This window comes from Anser cygnoides, chromosome 9 (assembly GCF_040182565.1).
Source record: "Anser cygnoides isolate HZ-2024a breed goose chromosome 9, Taihu_goose_T2T_genome, whole genome shotgun sequence".
NCBI classification, from domain to species: domain Eukaryota; kingdom Metazoa; phylum Chordata; class Aves; order Anseriformes; family Anatidae; genus Anser; species Anser cygnoides.
In genome coordinates this window covers 16,126,133-16,148,286 of record NC_089881.1, presented here as the reverse complement: position 1 = coordinate 16,148,286, position 22,154 = coordinate 16,126,133, and the positions used below count along the sequence as shown (strand labels likewise).

At 49.2% G+C, this 22,154-nt stretch overlaps 1 protein-coding gene across 13 annotated transcripts in view; it reads left to right on the top strand.

The window, feature by feature from the left end:
- The window catches only part of LPP (LIM domain containing preferred translocation partner in lipoma), a 336,281-nt gene that overhangs the window by 44,834 nt on the left and 269,293 nt on the right, over positions 1-22,154 (top strand). For 11 of the 13 annotated variants that reach the window (XM_067002299.1, XM_067002298.1, XM_067002300.1 and 8 more), the window contains one exon: positions 19,743-19,842. The gene's annotated coding sequence lies outside the window, so the exon portion shown is untranslated. Of the gene's footprint in view, positions 1-5,627; positions 5,918-19,742; positions 19,843-22,154 lie in introns of those variants that run through there. The other 2 variants (XM_067002304.1, XM_067002301.1) reach the window with 1 other exon arrangement.

The following is a 22,154-nucleotide window of genomic DNA, read 5'->3' as shown; positions in this document are numbered from 1 at the left end:
AAAGCTGCACGTGGCTGGGGTCTGATTTCCACCCGGAGAGGTGGTGGAATCTCCCTCCTTGGAGATCTTCAGAAGCCACCTGAACGTGGTCCTTGGCAGCCTGCTCTAGGTGTCCCCCCCGAGCCGGAGGGTTGGACCAGATGGCCTCCAGAGGTCCCTTCCAGTCTGGTTCTGCAAGTTCCTCATGGGAATTAAAGTGGTCCTTAGGGTAATGAAGAAGCTCAGGGCAAGGGAGTTGCTGGGGAGTGCTGTGTTGAGGTTGTCAGAGGCAATGCGGCCTCCCCAGCGCTCGGGGCTGTAGGTACAGGTTAGGCTGTGAACATAGTTGCTTGCTGTCCTGGATTATCCCTTTTTATTTGTTTATTTATTTTTCTATCTGACCCAAAGGCCTTCATGAAACAGCAAACAGCCCCAGCTCCTGTGTGCATTTCATCTGTACACCAAATCTCTGTTGTGTGCGAGTGTCACCCCCCTTGCTCCATACAGACCTGGGACACTGCCCGCTACCTCCAGCTGGTTTGGACGTCACCCCAAAGTTCCTCTGCTCTGGCTGATTTAAAACAAAAGCTATTTTATGGCCTGGGGAAACATCTCTGTAGAGATTCTCCTAGGTATCTCATATAACAGCCATCTTTGAGGGACAGAGGAAGATTTTTCTAGGGTGAGCTGAGTTGAGAACTCGCAAAATCCAAGATCTCTGTTTTCAGCCCTGTCTTGTATTCTCTTGTAATTTTGGGCTCTTTCAGTGCTTCCCAGAAGGCCTGTGTCTGTTGTTGTGATGTGGTGGAGTTCAAGTGGAAATGTGTAAAATATAAGGGTCACAGTACCGGAATCAGTTGTCTCAAGTGAATTGATTCTTGAAGATTGGGAAAAACAAAACAGACAAACCCCCAGCTCCCAGGTTTTTCTGTGCCTCAGCTTCCCCTTCTGGTAAGTGGTGCCCTGGAAACCTCCTCCTGGGCGTTGTGCTCAGCCTCGGTCAGGTGCATACCATGGCAGCGATGGCTGTGGAAAGAAAGACCTGCTGTTGGTGAGAGCAAGAGGAAGAAAACGGGAAATACCCAATGCGTGCGCAAGTAAGAAGCGGAACCCAAAAAGTCCTTTGATCTCGAGCTTCTGTGGTTTTCTCTCAGTTTGCTTGCTCATGCTCCTTGGAGGATTTCTGGAGGAGCTCCAGACTTCAGCCCAGCGTCACCCCTGGTGAAAGGCACCTTCAGACCTACTGGGGCACGGCCCCAGTGGGGCTGTGTGCGTGGGGAGAGCCGTGGCCGTGGGGCAGGCAGTTTATCTGGCCGCATGAACCAGTTCCTAAAGCGATGTACGTGAAGCATGGCCAGGCAGGCTGTTTCCTCTACTGCATGGTATTTGCTGTATTGTAAAGCTGGAATGGTTCCTAGAAAGCATTAAGATACAAATAATATTAACCAGAACCGAGAGAGAACAGCCAGTCGCTCAGAAATGAGAGAAATACTTTACGGTGAGAACAGGGCAGGAGGAATGAGGCTGCCCGTTTGCTACTGCTTAATTCCTGGAGAGCTTCAGCAAAGCCTGGTCCAGCAGGACGGGGCACGAGCGAGGTGCTGGGAGCATGTCCTGTGCAGGTCTGTGCCACGGGGGACCGGGAGCATGGGGCTGCAGGTGGTGGTGCTGAGGTGGTGAGGACCCTGAGATCCTGGGCTGGGCGCTCGGTCCCTCTGAGTCACCGTATCCACCTGTCAGCCGGGACCGATCCATCCCTGGGAGGCTTCACAAGAGCATTTCTTGGTAAGTTGTACCAGGATCCTGGGAGATGCCCCACTAATCAAGTGCCAAGTGCCACTTCTCTGTTTATTTTATTGAGATATTTACCGGGATGGTAACACCTCCTCTCCTTCCCTCCAATATAAAACGTGCTCGCTCGCTCACATGAGCACTTGTGAGGCCAAAGGGGCGGTCAGCCCTCTTAATCTGTGCTGTCACGGAATAAATAACCTACCAGGCTAAATCCCTACAAGCGTGTCCTAATCTCACCTCGTCCTCATCTGTGTTCACACGCATGATTGTGTGCTGTCAGCAGGACGTAACGTGCTTCCTTCTCTCACAGCTTAAGCGAATAAATCCTGAAAGACTGAAGATGGAAATTGCATAGCGTTGGGGAGCTTGGGCACGTGCTTCAGGCGAGCAAAGCGCTGTTTGAAAGGACAGCACTGGCTTCAGAGAAAAGAAATGCATTCCCTTCTATCTAAATTTCACACTATAATTTGGGGAAGCCATGTGTTTTGGTTTTGTTTCATGTTGAATAGATTTATGCTATCATTTTTGTGTTTCAGAGTTGTCAGTTTCTCCAATACTCTGAGCAAATCTTTCCCTCAGCAGCCAGGAGAAACGACTGAAAAACAGTGGTGTGTGGGTTTTTTTGTTTTCTGTTTTTTTTTTTTGTTTGTTTGTTTTTCATTAACATACTGAAAATGCAGGCAGGAGGCATGGCACAAACACAGGTCCAAAAACAACCTATATTTGTCTCAGGTCTTACCATTTATTGATACTTGGTTGAATTTGATGATCAAGTTTTCCTTGATAGGCTTTGAAGTGGAAAGTCGCAGAGGGGTATGGTGACAGCGCCGTGGAATGGATGTAAACGGGTCCTGGGTCAGAGCGGGCTCAGCAGTTGGTATATGCACAGAATGGGATGGGCTCATCCTCCTTGGTTGGCTTCTGCAAGTAGCGCTTCCCCAGGGCGACTTGTCAGGCACTGTTCAGACAGGGACCTGCGCTCCTCCTGGGCTCTCACAGCTCCTGGAATTCCTCTGCCCGGCAGAAATACCATGTCTGTGTGTTTTGAGAGGAGAAGACAGGCATTTAGCCTTCGGTTGGAGCAACACGGCGTCACTGTGCATCTCATCTTCAATGCACAGGGACCCCCAGTTTCAAACCCCCTCGTCACTGCGCAGGGGTCATCTTCCTCACTTCACAAGCCCCTGTGCTGCTGGAGATGCAGGAGCCCATTGCACGGGGTGCAGCGACTCCCACAGCGGGGGAAAGGCCCCTTGGGGAAGGGAACGGTGTTGCTTGGGGCCACTCCATGCAGCAGCCCTGGTAATTGATGCTTGCCCCGCAAAGCTGCTGTGTCAGGCAGCTCCACTGATCCTGGAGCTGGGGAGCAATGGGGAAAAGCAGTTTAAAAAGGCCAGTGAGGGTTCCAGTCAGACACCAATCCCAGAGAAGTCTTACACGTACTGGGAGTGGGTGGTTTGCTGTCCTGAACCCTTCTTGCTGCGTGGCAAAGGGCTTGATTTTGAGACTGAATTGACTTCTGGTGCTAGTGCAGTGGACACAAAATCCAGAGGTTGCTCAGGAGCCTGCATCTTGGGCTCCTGGGAGAGTTGGGTTTTGTTCAGCTGGAGCTTCCCCAAGCGGAGGAAGGTTACGTGGAGCCATCAGGCTGGTGGAGTCCAAAACCTGAACGCAGCACAGGATAACTTACTGCCCAGTGTTTCTTCTCCCGTGCTAACTTCAGCACTGAAGAGCTCGTAGATCCCTTTTCGGGGTGCTTTGGGAGCAATGATTAACCCTGGGGAAGGGCTGGTGCCTGGGAGGGGTGCTGTGCATCGCTCTCCTGGGCAAGCACCCCGCGAGCTGTCGGGGCAGCGAGACCCCGGTGTGGGCACAGAGGAACGGGGAAGGGCGAAGCCCTCAGACCTAGAGGGTTTGGGCTCTGCCCCGGGCTAAGCAAAATAATCGTTAGTGTCAACATCTGGCCCATCAATTCTTCCATTAGAAACACAGTTCTTTGTGGGATTTTAATATCTTGGCTATTTCGGATCACACTGAGAAACAGCATGCCCCTACGCAGGCACGCAGCGTGGATGCTTTAGTTGTTTGCAAAACCGACATATATAATAATAATTTATTACATCGCAACGAGAATGGGCAAAGTGGGAAAAGCAGGCTCCTACATAGTAGGAGTTCTTTTGTATGAGGCGAGCTGTCGGAGCGATGTGCTTGCAATTAACTGTAATAGCAAGAGAGTAGCTGCTGAGGGGAGGGATTGGGCAAAGGGGTTTTGGGGAGGTTCAAATTGTGTATTGAAAAACCAGAGCTCCCTAATGATAGGGCCGGTTCAGATGCCTTTCAGTCACTGCTGTAGTCCTTCAGCCCCCCTCGTAGGGCTAAAACATGCTTTCTACCGTTTTCTGCATCCTTCCTTACTCTTAGCCCTGCAGTTGCCTACTTGAGGCAGCGCTAGCTTTTGGGGGGGTGTGTTGGGTTACAAGGCAGCGACTGCAGGAGCAATGTGGGTTGCTGGTTCCCTGTGGTTCTTTGTGCACATCTGGCCTCAGCACTGTGCTCTGCGCCCTCTCCACCGTGGCACAGCCGTGCCCCAGCAGGCAGAGTGGCTCAGAAGTGACCACCAGAAGGTCCTCCCAGCGCCTTCTGCCACTCGCCGCGTCTAAAATCTAGAGCTGGCCCTTCGTAAAGCCCCTGTCCCAAATGAGGTGTTTCTAAACCTCAGGCTGGGTATTTAAAGCTCGGGCTGAAACATTTCCATCCCTAGGTAGGCACAAAATTAAGGCAGTCTGATTTGCAGCTGGGCTGAGGAGCCAGAGCTTTCCTGAGGGCACGAGCTGCATGTGCGTGCGTGAGTGTGCGTGGGTGTATGTATGCAGCATCCCTTCAAAACAGGATCTGATTTAAGAGTGTATTTCTGTACAGGAAAGCACATAAGTATATGCTTAAGTCCCACGGAAGTCAAAGCAACTTAAGCACGTGTTAAAGTTAATCATGTAATTAAGTGATTTTGTGAGTTGGCCTGGATCTGAGATTGTACATGCGGCTCCCTTGAGCTGAGATCCCCAGCCCCGTTTTGTAGATCCTTCCCAAGGCAGGTGCTGATTTATTTATTTTTAATCCCGTCTTTAAAAATGCTTGTTTTGGCCTTAGTGCTTTGCGAGTTATTGGGAAAGATGATGTGAAAAGTTAAAGCGCTCTGAGCAGCGCCGTCCTTTTGAAATGACTAAGAGAATTTGTACCATTCATTTCAGGAGGGCGCAGCATAGCAAGTAGAAGGCAGTAACAAGGATGTTTCACCGAAGGATACTGTTGGAGCTAAAATGCCGTCTGGTGTGATGAGAATGACAGCCTGCTTGAAATTGGTGTGGTGTAATGTGCTACTATAGATTGCTTTCCTTTAATGTCTTTTTTTTTTCCCCTTCCTGAAGTCTTTTTGCAATGAGTGGGATGCTTGCAGCATGGATTTGAATGTGATATTGTGTAACAAGAATAATAAGCAGGTGCACTGTATCATATTTAAGTGGAAAGCTACTGCCTCAAAGGGAGAAGTAATGCGGTTACTGCTGCGTCTTTTTCCCATAGAACCATTGTTCCCCAAGCACTTATGGGTTTCCCTGTGTGTGAGGCTTATTTAAGTGAATTCCCATTCAGGTGGATGGGACGCTTTGCTTCTGAATTGATTCTTGGTGGAACTTTTTGCACTTGCAGAGTGCTAATATGTAAGTTCTCCATAACAAGACTAACATTTTGTCGGGAAATAACAGGATGATTTGATGAACGCTCGAGTGTCGCTAATGAAAAAGGGTGGGAGAGGAAATTACATTTAATAAGGAGTTTAAGTGACAATTTTCTTACAGAATGCCACCGCGTTTTAATTTTCCCGGCGAAGAGAAAACCAGAGGTGCTCACGAGGCAGATGCAGTGCAGCTGGGTGCCTAACCTCGGTGCTTAACCCCGTCCCCGTGCTACTGCGAGTCGGCGCTTCCTGACGGCCGGCAGCGTCCCTTGCTGTCCGTGGGGAGCCCCGCAGACGCAGTCCTCGTGGCGTTGCAGCCCTTGTTTGCAGAGCGCTCTCTGGTCTTGTGTTTCGTGTCCCCGCTCGGCCTGGCCGCGAGTGAACCCTCGTCTTGACCTGCCGCATCCTCTGGTAGGAAAGCTGCCAAGCGACTTCCAGCTGAAAACACAGTTTGTTAGGAAAGGGAATGAGTTACTTTTTGGCTTGCCTTTTGGACCTCTGGCCTCCAGACCAGGCAGATCCTCTTTCTAGTCCTCACTGTAGTAAATCCTCCCTTGCCAAGACCGGTGGTGACGTTAGGTGCTTTTCTGATCGTATTCCCTCACCAGTGTTGGCCCAAACAAGACCTTCCAGCTTCAGGTCGCTCTGAGAAGGGTGTTTGCTCATGCAGAGGTGCCTGGTGACCCCCTTTCCTGAGGAACGTCCTCAGCTGATGATTAAAGTCCATTTTAAGTGCCATTAATACAAGTGGCACTTGGACAGGAGAAGGACACGACTCGGGGCTTTCCTCGCCCAGAGGTACCAGCCCTGAGGTGCTGTCGGGGACTGCCACGTCCCTGAGAAGCACCAAATCACAGGTCCCCTTAGCTCCTCCAGGCCAGCACACCCGAAAATGGGAAAGGAAAACAAAGCTTGAGGTTTCACCATAGAAGGGTTGTTGGTTTGCCATTTAGTGAAGAAAAGAGTTGGGTAGCTGGGGGGCACACATCTGTGCGATAGGCTGGAAAATGGGGCAGAGATGAGTTCTTTCCTTGGCTGTGGTAGTTTGTCTCTTTGGCAACCCACTACTGCTACAGGTGCCTGAGTCTCTTTCCCTGGAAATGCGGTAATAGTTTATTGTAGGCGTGTTATGACATCTGTAATGAATGTATTCTTCCATTGTTTAGGTACAAAGTTTTACGCCCTTGGTAGGATCGATATATTAGCTTGTTTAACCTCATAAATCCTAATAACACTATCAAGCTAATTCTGGAGCTATTTAAGATCACGAGGGCCACTGGTTGCAGTCTTGATTTCCACCCTGAGCTATAATCGGTTCTTTCATTGAGAGCTGGAAGCTCGGGAAGGGGATCACCTTCCTCCTCAACGGGTCAGTAGCACCTCAACATTAATGGAGAAAATAAGGCCACGCTCTCAGGGGTCCCTCTCAGAGGAGACCTTGTCTCAGAGGAGACGAGGGAGGGGTGGGTTCAAACTGAAGAAATTTTGGGGGCAATGAGGACTGTGTATATATGGTCCATCCTGAAGTTGCTCGGATGTTTGTTGGTGCAGTTTCTAAGGGAAGGCAGTGCCGAGTGTAATTCTTCCACTGGTGCTGACAGTGCAGCTTCTTGAGAGAAGGAGCAGCTCTGATGCCATCCCCTGCATTGATCCCCATCAGTCTGTACAGGGTTGGACATTACTTGCATCCAAAAGTCTGTGATGTAAAGAGTTGATGAATCCTGGGGCAAGAGACGAAATCTTTCTCAAGGCAATTTCTCTGTGTAAGATGGAGATTGTAGCGTCTATTTTGTAAGGGCAGGATCTGAATCATCCAAGTGCAAATGCCTATGCAGCACATCTTGGCCGTTTCTAGATGAGACACGCCATGGGCTCCACCTCCTGTTCACGGGTAGCTGGGTGACACCCTATTTTTTCTGCCTCTGGTACAGGTTACCAATGGTCTGATGAAAAGCATGGCTGATTGCAGTAGTCTGAAACTTTTCTGGGACTAGCTGAGGAGTGTGGGGGCCAATTATTGCTCATCCTTGCTTCCTTTTCCAGCCCCACCACAAGCTCTCCTCCCTCAGCAGAGCTCTTGAGCTTTCATGCCAGCCCTGCCACGTGCCCTGTGCCTGCAGCTCGGCTCCTCCTGGCCCAAAACGCTTTCTCTAAACCCTGGCACATTCGCCTCCTGCCAGCCTGTACCCGGTGCAGCCATCATCCCACGTCCTTCAAGCATCCCCTTCTTTTCCATCCAGGAGTGAGCATGGTGGGGCAGCATAGCTTCTGACTTCATCTCTTGGGTTGTGTGTGGGGGTCGTCGTTGATGCGTTTCCTTTTTCCTTTGTAGTTTCTTGTTCCATTTTTCCCGTTTGCAAAGTGGGGATGCTGCAGGGAGGTGGTGCACCATCGCAGCTCAGCGGTGCAGCAGCTGCGTGTGCTCCCAGCCCGCTGCAAGCGTGAGGCAAAGCGCTTCAGCTGAAACCACCGGGAAGTCAATTCACCCAAATTTGCTAAGCCACAGTGACTTTTGGTTGCAGTCACCTTGGTATTTAGAAAGTGCTCTGGTGTCTGAGAAGGAAAGTGTGTCGTGGGGTTTATTAGTTTTAGTTTAAATGCTTTCAAAGGTCTGGAGACTTCTGCTGGGAAAAAGAAAGGCGGTTTTGGGTTTCTTACGCTATCACACCAGCCCTGGACATGGTGCAGACAGCTGTGTGGTTGCTGGGGACTTGCCACCTTAGCTGTGATATTTTTGCAGACACGGCTTTAAGTGCAATTCTATTGAAGCGCTTTGTAGCCCTACAGGGAAGGGAATTTTAAAGGGTTCGCACAGCCTGGCTTAGAGCTTCTGAGCTTAACTGGTGTAAAATGTTCTTGGCATGCTTTTGAGAACAGCTGCCTAGACACATGCATTGTCATATAACCGATCCTCTTTGTTTGGTTCAAGGATCATCATCCTTCATTAGAGCAGCAAAACCTCACCTGAATCTACCGTTCTGCCTCCAGAGACAGCGGAGACGTTGTGTGTCATCCCACAGCCACGTCGCTGGTGGGGGAGCTCTGAATTCATCGGGCACAACTCTGTGTCCGTCCTTGGGTTTGTAGCCACAGCGCGAAGAAGGTGGCTTTGGTTGGTGGTGGGGCAGGCTGGGCTTGACCAGACCTTTCCCTTCCGCAGTGCTGTGGCTGTGCTTGCCCACCCCGTGTCCTGCGTGGTGTCTGCTGTCACCTCTGCTAAGTGCCGTGGTTTGGCAGCTAGAGCCACCTCTGCGGGGACCCAGCGGGGACCCCTTCTCCTGTGCACCCAGGGGACCTCCTTGGGCTCTGCAGGAGTGCAGGGGTGCCAAGAAGGATTGAGAAGGCCTTCTGTAAGTGAGGACCACATTTGTCTCCTTGCTTTTCCATGCAAAGCAGAAGCTTCAGCGCTTTCTGTTGTTCAAAATCAAAACCAACGACAACAAAAGAGGTAAGAGAAATCCTGAACTCCAGAGCTCCTGGGCGACAAACCTGTGAGGGCAGACAGGAGAAGCACTGTTGAGGGAAAGCAAGCGTGAGCCGTCTGTGTGAGGTTTTGGGCCCATAAAGGACTTGCGGACTTCAGTAGCTTTGCAGTGTATGTTGGTGATTTCACTGGAAACATCGCCTTTGGTTTTGTCCTGTCCTGGTGGAGATGAAAGGTGTCAAAGTAAAACCATGGCGATTTTGGTGGTAATGATGGTAAAAGTAAAACAAAGGATAAACGATCATCTCTTCCTTGCTGCCTTTGGACCTCCTGCCTCCGTGCCCACCATAACCTGAGGGGAGCAGCAGGTCCTGCTGTGCATGCTGAGGTGCGGGGAGGTCTCTTTCTCGTGAATTTATTGCTTTTAATCTACATAAAGCTGAGATGTGAGCCTGCTTTCTCTCCAGTGTTGACCAAGCCCTTGAAGACATTGACTCGCATGTCAAGGCACAACAAACTGAGGCTTCCCTGCTCTGGGCTGGCGTAGGAAGAAAGGATTTTCTCTCCCGTTTACCAATATTTCCCATCAGCTTTGAATGACAAGTGAAGAAATACGGGCATTCGGTCACCTGCGGTTTTGGGGTCACCATTAAATAAATAGGTGAAAATAGCAACCAGCGACAAACTGAGGGAAGGCTAATTCATCCTTTTCCTAGCATAACTTCCCACTGGCTTTTTATTCTGTTCGCTTCAAGATGCTTAAGCCTGTTTTTCTCCCACTCTGAATTCCCAGTTGTTTAAAATCCGAGCCGACAAAGGCAGCCTTGTCACAGCTTTACCCTGGATCTGCTCCAAACGACAGCAGCCGAGCCCCTCACTTCAGAGGAAGAGGGGACAAATTCTCGGCTGCTGGAGATCAGCACTGCATCAATTTTGAGAACAGAGTGTCCGAGGAGATGCTTAAACTCGTGCTGCTTCCTTCTCCTATTCATGTTTCCCCCAGCCCAGCAGGGATCGGGCACCCGGCCGGGCTCCTGATGCGTGCCATCCCATCGCTGTCCTCTTGCTCTCCAGGAACGTGTCCAGCACGCCAGGTATTCATCTCTTGAGGAAGGATTGGGCAACCGGCTCACCTCGAAGGAGCAAGCCCTCCTCGGCCAGGCTCTTCGAGCAGCCACGCGAGCCTGCTAATCCTCCCCACCTCTCCTCCCTCCTCCTCCGGCTGCTCCGGGAGCGCTGGTGGCTCCTGAGAAGTTGCAGGCGCGTTAGGCACCGACTGCGAGACCTTTCCCTTTTGGTCTTTAATGCTGCAGCATTTAGACAGTGGGAGCGCCGTGCTAGTGGGGCGCCCGCTCGGGGGCAGGAGGTGACATCCTGCGGGGACCGGCGCTGCTGGCTCGTGCTGGACTCGCAGGGCACCGGGTGGCTCCCCGGGGACGGGGGGACGGGGCGGCTCGATGGGCGGGTGTGGAAAGGGGGCTGCTGGGCAGCGGGGGAGGAAGCATTCACTCTTGCTCCTCGCGGCACGCAACTTTGTTTTGCTAATCATTCCAGCCCACAGGAATTTTGTGTTTTACTGATTTTTGGTGGTGGTGGTTCTTTTTCTTTCCATCTCATTTTTTTTTTTCTTTTCTCTTTTCTTTTAATTGTTGGAGCTGGTTTTAATCCCTGACCATAATAAAGCCACACTGTTAACACAAGCAGCGGGGTAGCTGGAATCACAGCTGTACTACAGGCTCTGCTTTTAATTTCAGGCTGTTATTAATGAGGCTAGAAACCTTCCCCTCCCCCAGAGGAGCTTCAGCTGTGTGTCTTCATCCAAGCCGGTCCACTGGGTGCTTCTGAGCATCCCTGGCTCCGTTTGAAGGCAGTGGGCTGCAGGTAGACCATTACGTATTTTGGTGTAATGAATCTGTGAGCAGCAGAACTGGGTGAAGAGGTTTCTGGCTGCTGCCCAGCCCCTTCCCTGGTGCAGGGAACTCAGCACGGGATGGGTATTTTGGCTGGTGAGGGTGCCTGCCCCGGCTGGAACGCAGCTTTGCTGGTCCTGCAGTGCCTCCCGTCTGCTTCTGGTCCTGCCACCCGGTCCTGGTTTGTTCTCTCCTCCAGCTCACCCAGTTTATGGCAAAATATTTCCACTCCTCTTTTTTTGCTGGGGCCAGCGGTGCTGGTGCAGGGGAGGGCGTGGGACTTGGCGTGTTTGGCAGAGGAGGGAGGACAGGACGGGGTGGTTGGGTGGGCTTGGTCCTGGTGCCGAGCAAAGGGCGCTGGCATCTGATGTTGTAGTCTGGTGGGACAGTATCCTTCACTTCCCATGGAGGGAAGCCAGCGTGGTGCTGGTGGGAAGCATCCCACTTGTGGACAGGCAATGTCCTGCCCTCTAAATGTGTTTGGAGAGGGACTGAAAGCACTGGGATCATCTTCTTCAAAGCACAGAGTGAAGAGTATGTAAGCAGAAGTGTGGGAAGGCGGCCTTGGTCCGTCTGTTCTCCTTGTCCCGACATGCAGACACGTGCGATAGTCAAAACTGAAAGATGAGAATTTTGAAACAAGTGAGAAAAACAAAACAAACAACAACAAACCAAAAGCAAGAACAAACAGCTCTGTCACCTCACCTGTAATTGAGTGTGGGGCTTTTTGATGCCGATGACGTAAGATCCAAAGGTAGCCTGGATGCTTTTGTGCACATAAAGAATAAGGTCAGTGCTAATGACTATTGGCAAAAGAACAAAATAAAATTGGAAACAATACTGAGCCTCCTGCCTCAGGATTTAGTGAGTCTTTTCTCTTTTGGACACTGGAATAAGATGGCATCTGTACTGCATGCCTGCCTGTGATGGAGGTTTTGCATCATTCTTCAAGGCATCGAGAACCAGCCAGCATCGAAGGCAAGACACGGGGGGAAATGGGCCAAGCTGCTGATTTCTTCAAGGTTTTCCAACTTCTTCCTGGTCAGTTCTAGCGTGGCCTCGCTGGGCCCAGCATGGCTTAGCATGGTCTCTGCAGTTGTTGCCACTGCTCTCCTCTGCAGGGTTAAATGAGAGAGCTCTTCTGACGTGCTGAGAAATGGGAGTTGATGCAGACTCTTCCTGGGTATTTGTGATCCAAGATTTCCTGCCTTCGGAGGTGGAGTGTCTCTGTCTTTGCGTTTCTGCTTCTGCAAAATCCTGAGTGTCCCCAGGAATAGTCTGTTGATTACTGAGGAAGCAGCAATGGCAAAAAGGTTTTATTTTTTACACTGTAATATTTTAATTGCATCCTGGATACGGAAATCCCAGTCTGCTTCTGAAGCTGCTGCAATGGACTTTAACTTGGAGGTTGTCAGGACTTGAGAAAAACTCCCAGCAATTTGCATCTCTAATGCAGTCTCACACTCCTGTTTCCAACCCGTGTGCGTTACAGAGGATGTGCTTCTCCGTGCTGAGGTCACGTAACCCTCCCAGCCCCAGCTGCATGTGCCGAAGGCCAGGCTGCCTTTTATTTCCAGCACAGATAGGACTGGAGTGCTGCTAGCATGGGAAACAGCCCTTTAGGATTGTAGCCACAATAGTTTCTGGCTTTTAAGTCAGCACCCCCCTTCCCAACAATATAATTAAGAAAATTACTGCTCGTGCATGTGCACATGTGCATGTGTCTTCACAGGAACGCTTGCTAGGCTGGCGTGGTTCAGCTTTCCTCCTCTTTGTGTCCTGCGTGTCAGCAGCGCGATGTTTGAGGCTGACACCCTGCTGTGTATGCACTAGCCTTTTTCCTAGATGGATCGATTGCATTTCCAGTAAAGACAAACAAAGTCGGAAGTGGGGAGGCGTTGAGCATGCAGCGCTGCCCTCCCCAGCCCAGCCGGCTGTGCTCAGCTCCTTATAGGGCAAAAAAAAGGAACAGGAAAAGAGAGCGCAGCGTGAATACCAGACATACAATGCATTCCTTGCAACTGCACTCTTGGAATTTGCTTTTCCCCAGAAAGTGAGCCCTCTGCACATCCATTGAGTCACTCTGTACTGTTTAGCAGGGCCAGCATCGGGCTGGCTCCAGGGAACACTGACTGTCTTGTGTAAGTGAATTTCTCCTCTACAAGGGTCTTTCTATTTTTTTGGTGGGGGACAGAGCAGGGAAAAGGGCTGGAACGAGGAAGGGGAGAGGAGCCAGGTTGTCCTGAAACTGGCTATGACTCCTGGCAAGCTGCGAGCAGGTAGACTCCAACTGCATTTATTTTCTTGTCCTGGTTGTCCAAAAAAATCAATCTTGATTCATCATTAGCCTCCGCCTTTAAATTATATTTTCCCTGAATAGCATCTTCCAGTCAGTGGTAGGCGGAGGATAGATAAGGGAATCGATCCTGGGACTTCATTCATAATCTGGCTTCAGCCTGCGGTAGCGGATAGCTGCCCGCATGAATGGCCGGCTGCTCTGGGGCTGTGCTGCGAGCCCAGACCTCGAGGTACGAAGCACCAGCCCTGTATGTATTAACCAAGGGTCCTGATTTCTCCAGACGTGCCTGGGGTTCGGAAGCATTGTTTTGCGAGCCTGGGTTTTGCATCCTCTCGTGAGTTTGAATGAGGAAGGTCAGGCCAGTCCATCACCTCCCTGCTTTGCCACTGACTCAGCGTGTGCGCAGACACCTCCTCGCACGACACGGAGCCGAACCACCACCGCAGGTGCTGTGGTTTCCTAGATTGTTTGGAAGGCAAATTGGGGATGGGAAGCCACAGCGGAGTGAATCACGGCGCCGCCTGCGGCCACGCTAGCAGAGACTCCTCCAGCCAGCCCCACGTGCACTCACTTGGTGAGAGCTTTCCCCAGACCATGGATGTGACCCGTGCGTCCTCGTGCACCTTTCCGTGGGTGCTGCCTGCGTCTCGTGGGGCCAAGCAGGTGGAGAACCGGGCGAGTGTCGCTTAGCCAGCAGGTGTTTCTGGTCAGGGAAAGAACAGCCTCACGACTGAGTCATGTTTTATTGCCTTGGGCTCAGGCTGCCTGGAAAGCAGCCCTCTGTTGTCTCTTCGCAGGCCTTGTGGAGGTGATGCTGCTGCTTAATTTCACGTGCTCCTTTCATCTGACTTCAGCACCGTGCTTTCCCAGCTAGAGGATGAGCTGTGACAGCGCTCGGCTGAGGCAATCTGTGTAGCTTTGTGAGGAGCCCATCTGTTTCTGTGCCTGACATCTGGGTTGTTCCATGTTACTTGCCTTCATGCTTTCCTGTAAAACCAAGCACGTTATTAGGACCCGAAATAGTAGCTCCTCTGGGCCATGTTGTAATAGGAGGGTGTTTCATGATGACAAGTTCCAGCGCTGCATGAAGGCAAAGCTCTTTTATATATGCAAGAAAATAGCAACAAGCTGCTGGCAGGTCATGCGTGGCTCAGCTCTTTGAACTTGTACATTACCGAGTGTGCGCTGTCTCTGTTCTCAGAGACTGTACTCTGCAACAAGCACTGTAAATTATCCGGCGAGGATAATAGGGGAGTTTGTGATGGTAGAAGAAAGAGGAATGAATGGCAAATTTATGCTAATGAAAACATCTGTTGAGTATTCTTGCCACTCTTTCCTCATCCATCCCCACACACATCCGGAGGTTGTTTAAAGCCAGGTGGAGTAAAGAGGCTTGATTTTTTTATCCCCCCCCCCCCCCTCAGTGTGTACCCTGGGCTCTTGCAAACGTGTAGCTGTGGGTGCAAAGCAAAACATTTGGAGTAGAACTGGCAGGTGTCACTTTTTGGCTCCGCTCCACGTAGGTGCGTTGTTGAGCACTTTGCCATACCTGGGACTCTCCTCCAGTGTCCCCAGGGGTTGGTTTGCTTGCGGAGGGCTTTCAGGTGCTGCAGCTAACCTGACCTGTGCGCATGGCTGTGGAGCATCGTGAGTTTTGTGGCTGCCGCAGGGCCACAGCCTTTCTTTGCTGCTTCCATTTCTGCTAGGTTTAAAAGGGAATAATCTCCCCCGCTTGTTTTTCTAAAGCGACAAAGCATTGGAACTGGTGGAGCAGGAGAACCGGGCAGGCAACTGGTAAATATTTCTGTAAGTGTTGTGATGTTTTGGTTTCCAGAATGTTTTCTTCCTGCTGGGGAAAAAAAAAAAAAAAAGTAAAAAAAAATTCAATAAACACAAAGCAGGCAACATGTTTGCACCCTCTAAGTGCAGGGGAATGCTGAGCTTTTGTTGCTTTTTACTTATTTATATTTTTTTGTGGTACTGCCATAAGGTGTCTTACCAGAAGTAGGGGCCATCATTATTAGAGAATCCTGTAAAACAGCTGCAATAATTGCACAATGTTCTCTGTTGCTATCAGTTTTATAATTATTCATAGATGTTTTTTAAAAGCCATGAGGGACTGTCTCAGCACACATCATTGATTTTGCTAATAAAATCCTGTATTTTAATGGTACCTTGCATTGGAAAAACATCAGCTGCTCCATAAAATTAAGACTCATAGTACCGTAGGATGGGAATGTTTCCTGTTGTCTCGATGGAGGGATTGATCGAGATGGATTTATTTGGTCTCTTAACAGCTACTGGTGCAAAAGCAGGTACCTCAGCTCCTCTGCTCCAGCCCCTCCGAGCAGGGGTTTGGAGCCCAGCGTCCAGCGCTCCCCACCCCGACGTGCTGGTGTCCTGCCCCGGGACCGGCTGCGATGCAGCAGGGTGCTGCGGGGCTGTAGGAACAAAGCCGCTTCCCTGCCAGCTCCGGGCCAGAGGCTTGTGGAGCACGATTGTTGCTCCTGCTTCGCTGCAGGGCGAGGGCATGGCGCTTCAAGCCTGTTCAAAACGATCGTGGTGTAAGGTATGGAGAGAAGACCCCCATCAGGTCGTGGCCACCGCGCTGTCCCCAGCGATCCCTCCCTGCGAGGTGCTCGGTCGGCTGCTCAGATGGAAGACTTTACTTCCGTTTCGGTTCTGCTCTGGTTCGTTTTGCCAAATGCCACCCTGCCACCGAATATTCTCTCCCTGTAAGGCAGCGGTAGGTGTTGAACTTGCAGTCAGAAAGTCACCGCTGAGCCAAAGCTCCAGGCCGGCGTGCCGCAACTAGCGGGCTCGAGCATGTCCTCAGTTCAGCAGGAAGAAGTCAGGAGGTGACACGAGCGTGTGTTTTATTGTATTTATTTATTTAGAGAGCGTGCGCGCGTTGTATTTCAGGGAATGTTTCGCTGTCAGGTTCACGGAGCTGAATCAGATTTAGTCTTACAGGAACCAGCCCAGTTGTCCATAGCAACCTGAAATTGATTTTCCCCCTCTGCCTCCTGAAAGCTGTTCCCTCTTGAATCATCCCTTTAATTTAATACAGCGAACAGGATGTCCCTGCATGCTGAAACTTTTTTTTTTTTTTTTTAAATAGTAAGTAATCTAGGCAAAAATTTCTTATTTGAGAAACAGCCGCGACTCCATCTTTTGCTGCCTGGCATTAGTGCTTCCCGTGCCATTTCCCTGTGCTCCATACCAGGTGCCGGAGGCCATTAGCAGGGTTGGTTAATTACTGCTGTGCTCACAGGGGGACCTCCATGTGTGCGCTCTTGCCACGTTGGCCATCTTGTCCCCTTGGTGGCCAGCACGAAACCCTTTTGTCAGAGGAGTGCCAGAGATGAGGGATTGGGGCCATGTGTGGTTTTGCTTTTCTCTTGGCTACACGTGGACATTTTGGAAGAGCGTCGGCTTGCACAGGACCAGCAAAGACTGCACTTTCCTGTGGTTGCTTGCTCCTGGCTTCTGCACCCCATTGCAAGACAGCAGAGGGACTTCTTCCTGTGCCCGTGGCTCCAGAGGTGCTTAGTGGGGGTGCCGCGGGGAGGACGAGGTGCCACTGGGCTGGGGCAAGGTGTGCACGGCAGCACTTGTCCCCTCCTGGACTTGTCCCCCTTGTCTGTTCCTTACAAAGGGAGCGGAGCTGCTGCGTCCGTCTATGTGTAGACCATTCTCACAAATTGCACCGCTCTGTGCTGTGAAACGCCTGCCTTTTCCTGGCTTGTTTTTTGGGGGAAATGCACGAAATTAATCTGGCCATCCTTGGGCTGTGTGTCCACCTGCCATCGCTTCCAGGGGAAACGGTGCCACTCAACACGCGTGGTGTATGGCACCTGTTGGGAAGATTGCCATTTAATCTTTCCCTTATTTTCACATCAGTCAAAAAATGGGTGTATTTAATGTGCATCAGCTGAACAGTTCACCAAATAAACTACCCAAAGAGGTTAATCTCCAATTCCACACTGCTTTTACTGTCAAATCCAACTGCTTCAAAGACAGTAATGAGTGTAGCTCTAATGATGAATTTTACATGCAGAGGTAGCAGAGGCGTTTACTACATCTAGTACTTTCAGGTGCCAAAACTGAGAGTTATAAGGCCAACTTTTTTTCTCAAAAGAACTCCATGTTTTGCTTATGGTTGTAGTACAAATCTCAGAGATTGAACAGAGCACGTCAATCAGTTAGTGCTCATCTCTTCTGGATGTGGTCTCTCTGTTTCTTTATTTTGGTAGAAAAAGCACAGCAGTAAATATCTAGAAAAAAATTCCACGATCTGTGTGACTTCCATCTTACCGTTCAGGAGGATCGTATTGACCATGAAGCACCCTTTCTGGTCTCCTTACCATTGCCCACTTTACGTGCTCCCTATCTTCCAAAAGCTGCAAGAAAGTGAGGAGCCCACTGTCCCACATGGTTGCAACCTGGTTTTCCACGCCACCCGGCTTCTATACATCCCCAGCAAGTAGGGTGAACCTTTCTCCAGGTCGAAATGAGCTTCCCTGCCTCCTTGTTTGCATTCGTCCCTGCAGCAGGGACGCTGCAAGTCTGAGAGCTGGACGCGACCCGGCTGGGACACACAGAAGTTCCTCGACTGTTGTCTGCAACTTCTGACAGCGGGATATTTGTAAACTTAAACGCTTCCTCCCAGAAGTATCAAAGGAACTAAGGCCACTTTTCAGCATGAACATGAAAGGCTTTCGCGCACCAGCGCAGTGAGCATTGCCATGGAGAACAAAGGCTTTTGCTAATCGCTTCTAATGCCTTTTAAGTTTACGCCTCATTTTTTCCCCTTTTTCAGACAGCCTCCCAGAGTACCGAGACCTCAGCGACTGACTCACCAAATAATTAACAGAAGAAGGACTCTATCTCTGAAACTTTTGAACACCTCTTTTAATTTTCTTAAACCAGCCGGTACCCTGGCCAGGTTCCAGTTTGTGTAATTACATTTGGTCTAGCTTAATCCCTTGGCAGTTTCAGTTGCGTGTGGTAGTCTTCTTGGCTCCCCGTCCTGGGCTGCCATTCAATACTACTCCATGGCTTTCAACAGCCACAATCCTGCTGTGGAAATGGTTGTGTTTTCTTGGTGGAAGCACTCCTCACACCTGTATCCTTTGCTGAACGTCCATAGCTCTCACTGGTATTTTGGGAGGTAATGTGTCTGATCCTACAAATGGTCTTGTTGAAATCATCAAAGCTGCTTGCATTCCTAAGGATGGACATGCATTTAAATTCTTTCATTAGTTGGCCATATAAGTTTTTGAGGTTACTTTGAGTTCTTCGTTTTTAGTAGAAGGCATTTATTGCTGGTTCTTTGCAGCTACTCTGTGTTGTAGGGACGTTATTGGTGCAGGTATTTGTCTTTATCCTTGGAAACACCACTTCTGTTATCAAATCTGTGCTAAATAGGAGAGTGTCACCTTCCTGTGCTGACAGCAGTGGGGCTTGCTCTAAGTGCTGTACTGGTAAGAGAGAGATGATCAAGGGAAGCAAAAGTCCAGGACAGCTGAGACGGATTAAGGAAAAAAAAAAATCCCAAGTGGAAATCTGGATATGGACAAAGTACGGTAGTGAAAGGTAGTGAAAGTTGGTGGGTGGTATGGGCAAGAGAGAAGGCACTGAGTTGTTGCATTGGCACTTTCACCCCCTGATGTGCAGCAGACATCTTGCTTTCACAGCAGATGGCGGAAGGAGTGGATCTTGGCCAGAAAAGTTTCCACTTGGTACTTTGAGGCTAAGAGCAGCCGCTGTTAAGGGGAGAAAGAAATTTAGACTGGGTGGGACGCGAAAAGTGATCCATTGAACAGTGATCCACTGTTGTGGCAAATTGATTGCTACTACGTGGCCCTCATTTTTTGAGAGCCCCCAAATGTAAGAAGGCAAATGTATTATCCCTGCTTTCCCTTGTTTCTTGTTATCTCCTGAAATTTGGGACATTCTTGCTATTCAGAACTCTTCCCCTGTGTTTCCCAGTGCTGCTCATATAAATCCTTTCTTTGTTCTTCCTCCTTTTCCACCAAAGCCTTGTGTTCAGGAGAAAGATTTCTTTTTGCTACCTAGAGCATTCGGAAGATTGAGAGGTAGGACATATGTTGCGAACACAAAAGTTATTCAGTATTTAATCAAATCTAACTTTTCTCCTTTGGGTCTATCCCATAGTTACACACACTCAGATCTCAGAGTGGATGAGCAGTCTTGCCCTGTTGGTTTCAGTGACGCTGAAAATAAAGTCCCCGGTGGCAATATTCAGGTTTGTCCTCTGTCACAGTGCTGGAGTCGGAGCCATCTGATTTTGGTGTGTACTGGGTACTGCTTATAGCTTGGCAGGACTTCGTGCAAAGGCAGCGGTGCACTTTGTTTCCTGGAACAAAGATTTATCAAACCCTTATGGTGGCTGTCAGAGAAAATGTGGCTAAGTTTGAGTGGTGGCATATGATGTATCTGTAGTCGCTGATGTTGCTTTTGAAGATCTGTTTGAATGTTAAATAATAGGGTGGAAGAAGTTGCAGTTCAGAGCTGTCGGTTTACTGCTGGACCCTGTGCCTACCATCCTAAAAACAAACCTCTTTTTTTTTTTTTCAGAGTCCTTTATAATTGGGTGTGCCTGAATGCATCAGCCTTTGGATGTGAGCGTCTTCTCCTGAAACAGCCTTGTGATATCCTAGCTGCCTGTTCTCACGGGGTAAGGAAAGAAATACACACGCAGAGACACAAGACTAAGAATCTGCTCTGAGCAGAAGCAGAATGGCAAAGAAAGGGCAAGCCACACTGGTGCCTCAGTTCGTAAATTTTGACAACAGTGAACTTCTTGTGGAGAGAGGGAACAAACTGTAAATCCACTTACTGTAAATAAGACAAATCACAGGCTTAAGTTGCAGCAGGAGAAATTTAGATGAGACATTAGTAAATGATCTCTTGCATTAAGAATAACCGAGCACTGGAATGGATTGCCTGAGGAGCTCATGGAGTTTCAGTTGTTGGAAGGGTTTAAGAATGAGTTAGAAAGGCTCCATTAGACGTGTTTTAAGAGAACAGATCCTTCCGTGTGGTGGGGAAATGGACTAGATGACTTCTGGAGAGTCCTTCTAACCTGTTGAATGTTAGAAATCAGAGAAAGTGTAATTCTTATCTTGACAACGTTATTCAAAACTTAAAAGCTAAAAAGGAAAGCTTTCTGTGCAGCAGATTGAAAAGAAAAAGAGAAGTATCTGTGCAGAGGGAGCTGCCTGGTCCGATGATGAGCTTTGAATCTATGGCAATAGCTGTGCTCGGTGTCTTTGTTACTGAATGGTGATGTCCCTCTGGAGTGAAGTGCAAACGCGTGGAAAAGGAGTTCAGTCCTTGGTTATTGGCATGTAATCCAACCTTGCGATAAAAACAGGAGGTTGTGTCAATTCTTGTTCCTTTGTAGCAAGCTCTTGCAAGTTTGGGTCTCATCTGTGATCCTTGTTAAGGGTTTTACTTTCAGGTGGGTAGTCTCATGTGTTGCTCTGATGTGAGAGGACAATGCTACAGGTTGAGGTATACTGTGCAAAGTATAAATAACATGTGGAACACATACACAGGAACCAAATGGTTGTTTTTCTTCTGTGTTTCCAGGGCTGATGAGATGGCAGTTTCATATTTGTTTTCTTCTGTTCCTGTTCTCCATTGTGTTTCTTTGTCCTGCCTTGACAGTGAACACAGCAGGCTTTTTCTGTGTTTAGAAATGCTAGCTCACCAGCTGGGTGTTGAAATTATGTCCTAAGGATGGCTGCTCCTTTAGTTCCCTCGCTTCTCCCTTGCTCCCCCAGAAGCTGCAGATGACAAACCTGGCCAGGGGTCAGGCAGCCCTGGCACTTCTGAGGGATCATCACCAGAGGAGCAGAGTTTGGGTGCTTCATCTTCTTGTGCAGCTAAGAAGGATAGTGAGATATGTCTTCTGTGTCTGAGGACGCCTGAAGATGAATGGGAAATTCTTCAGCCTCCTTTTGGACTTTGGGATTCATTTGGTTTCTCTAACATTTGCCTTTCATTCTTAATGTCAGCAAATACTGGTATCTCCCCTAGAGTTACTTGAGTGTCTTATTGTTTGTTAGCATCTTCTGTTTAGCCGAGATAAGCTGTTGTGTCCCAGTGGTGCAGGAACGTGGAAGAAACTTTCAAATAGCTCTAAGAAATGCAGATGGTGTCGAGAGAGAGAAGTAAGGGGATGCCTTTCTCTGAAGTCACCTTTGTATGTCTTTTTTTCCTCTTGAGCTTTAAAATTCGTGCGACTACCTGCTCAAATCTTGAAAGCAAAATGCATTCATGGGAGGATACAATTTACTGTATGCCCCCTGATCTTTTGATCTCAATCAATCAAATAAATGTAAGACCTTGCTGTTCACCTTATTGCAAGGACAGCTAATAAGTTGAGGGGTTGTGCCGATGGCACTGATGGTTTTCCAGCCTTGTTCTTTTTTTATTGTTGTTGTTGCTGTTATTTTTTATGATTCTAACCTTTTGGACTGGTCAGGGTAAGATTATTTGCAAAGAATACTCCATAAATATGCCTGTCAGGATCAGAGTTAACATTCAAACGTTGCTGCTTAGCAAAAGAAAGCAATATGCCAAGGTCCAATTTAGATTTCCCTGTAGGGTTGAAAATAATGACAAGACTCACTTAACGTGGCAGCGATGAGTCTTTCCACCTTTATGGGAGTGGTTGCCTTGCAGCCTCGCAGCACATGGCAGCTGTGCAGCTGGTGAACTTGCTGGCTGGACCTGAAGATCTGGAGTGTGGCATCTCGTGCTGGGGCAAAACTGGGGCAGAGGAGCCCTGAGGTGCATCTCCCAGGTCTCCAAGGTGCAAGCTCAGTCAATTCCCTAGCTTTATTGGGATGATTTTGCAACTGAAAATTCTTTTTTTTTTTTTTTTCTAATGCTATGCTCCTTGCCTCCACTTGCAGACGAGGTTTGTGGAACTGCTGTGAGCTCCGTGTCCCACAAAGCAGTCCCATTTCCTTCCATGCA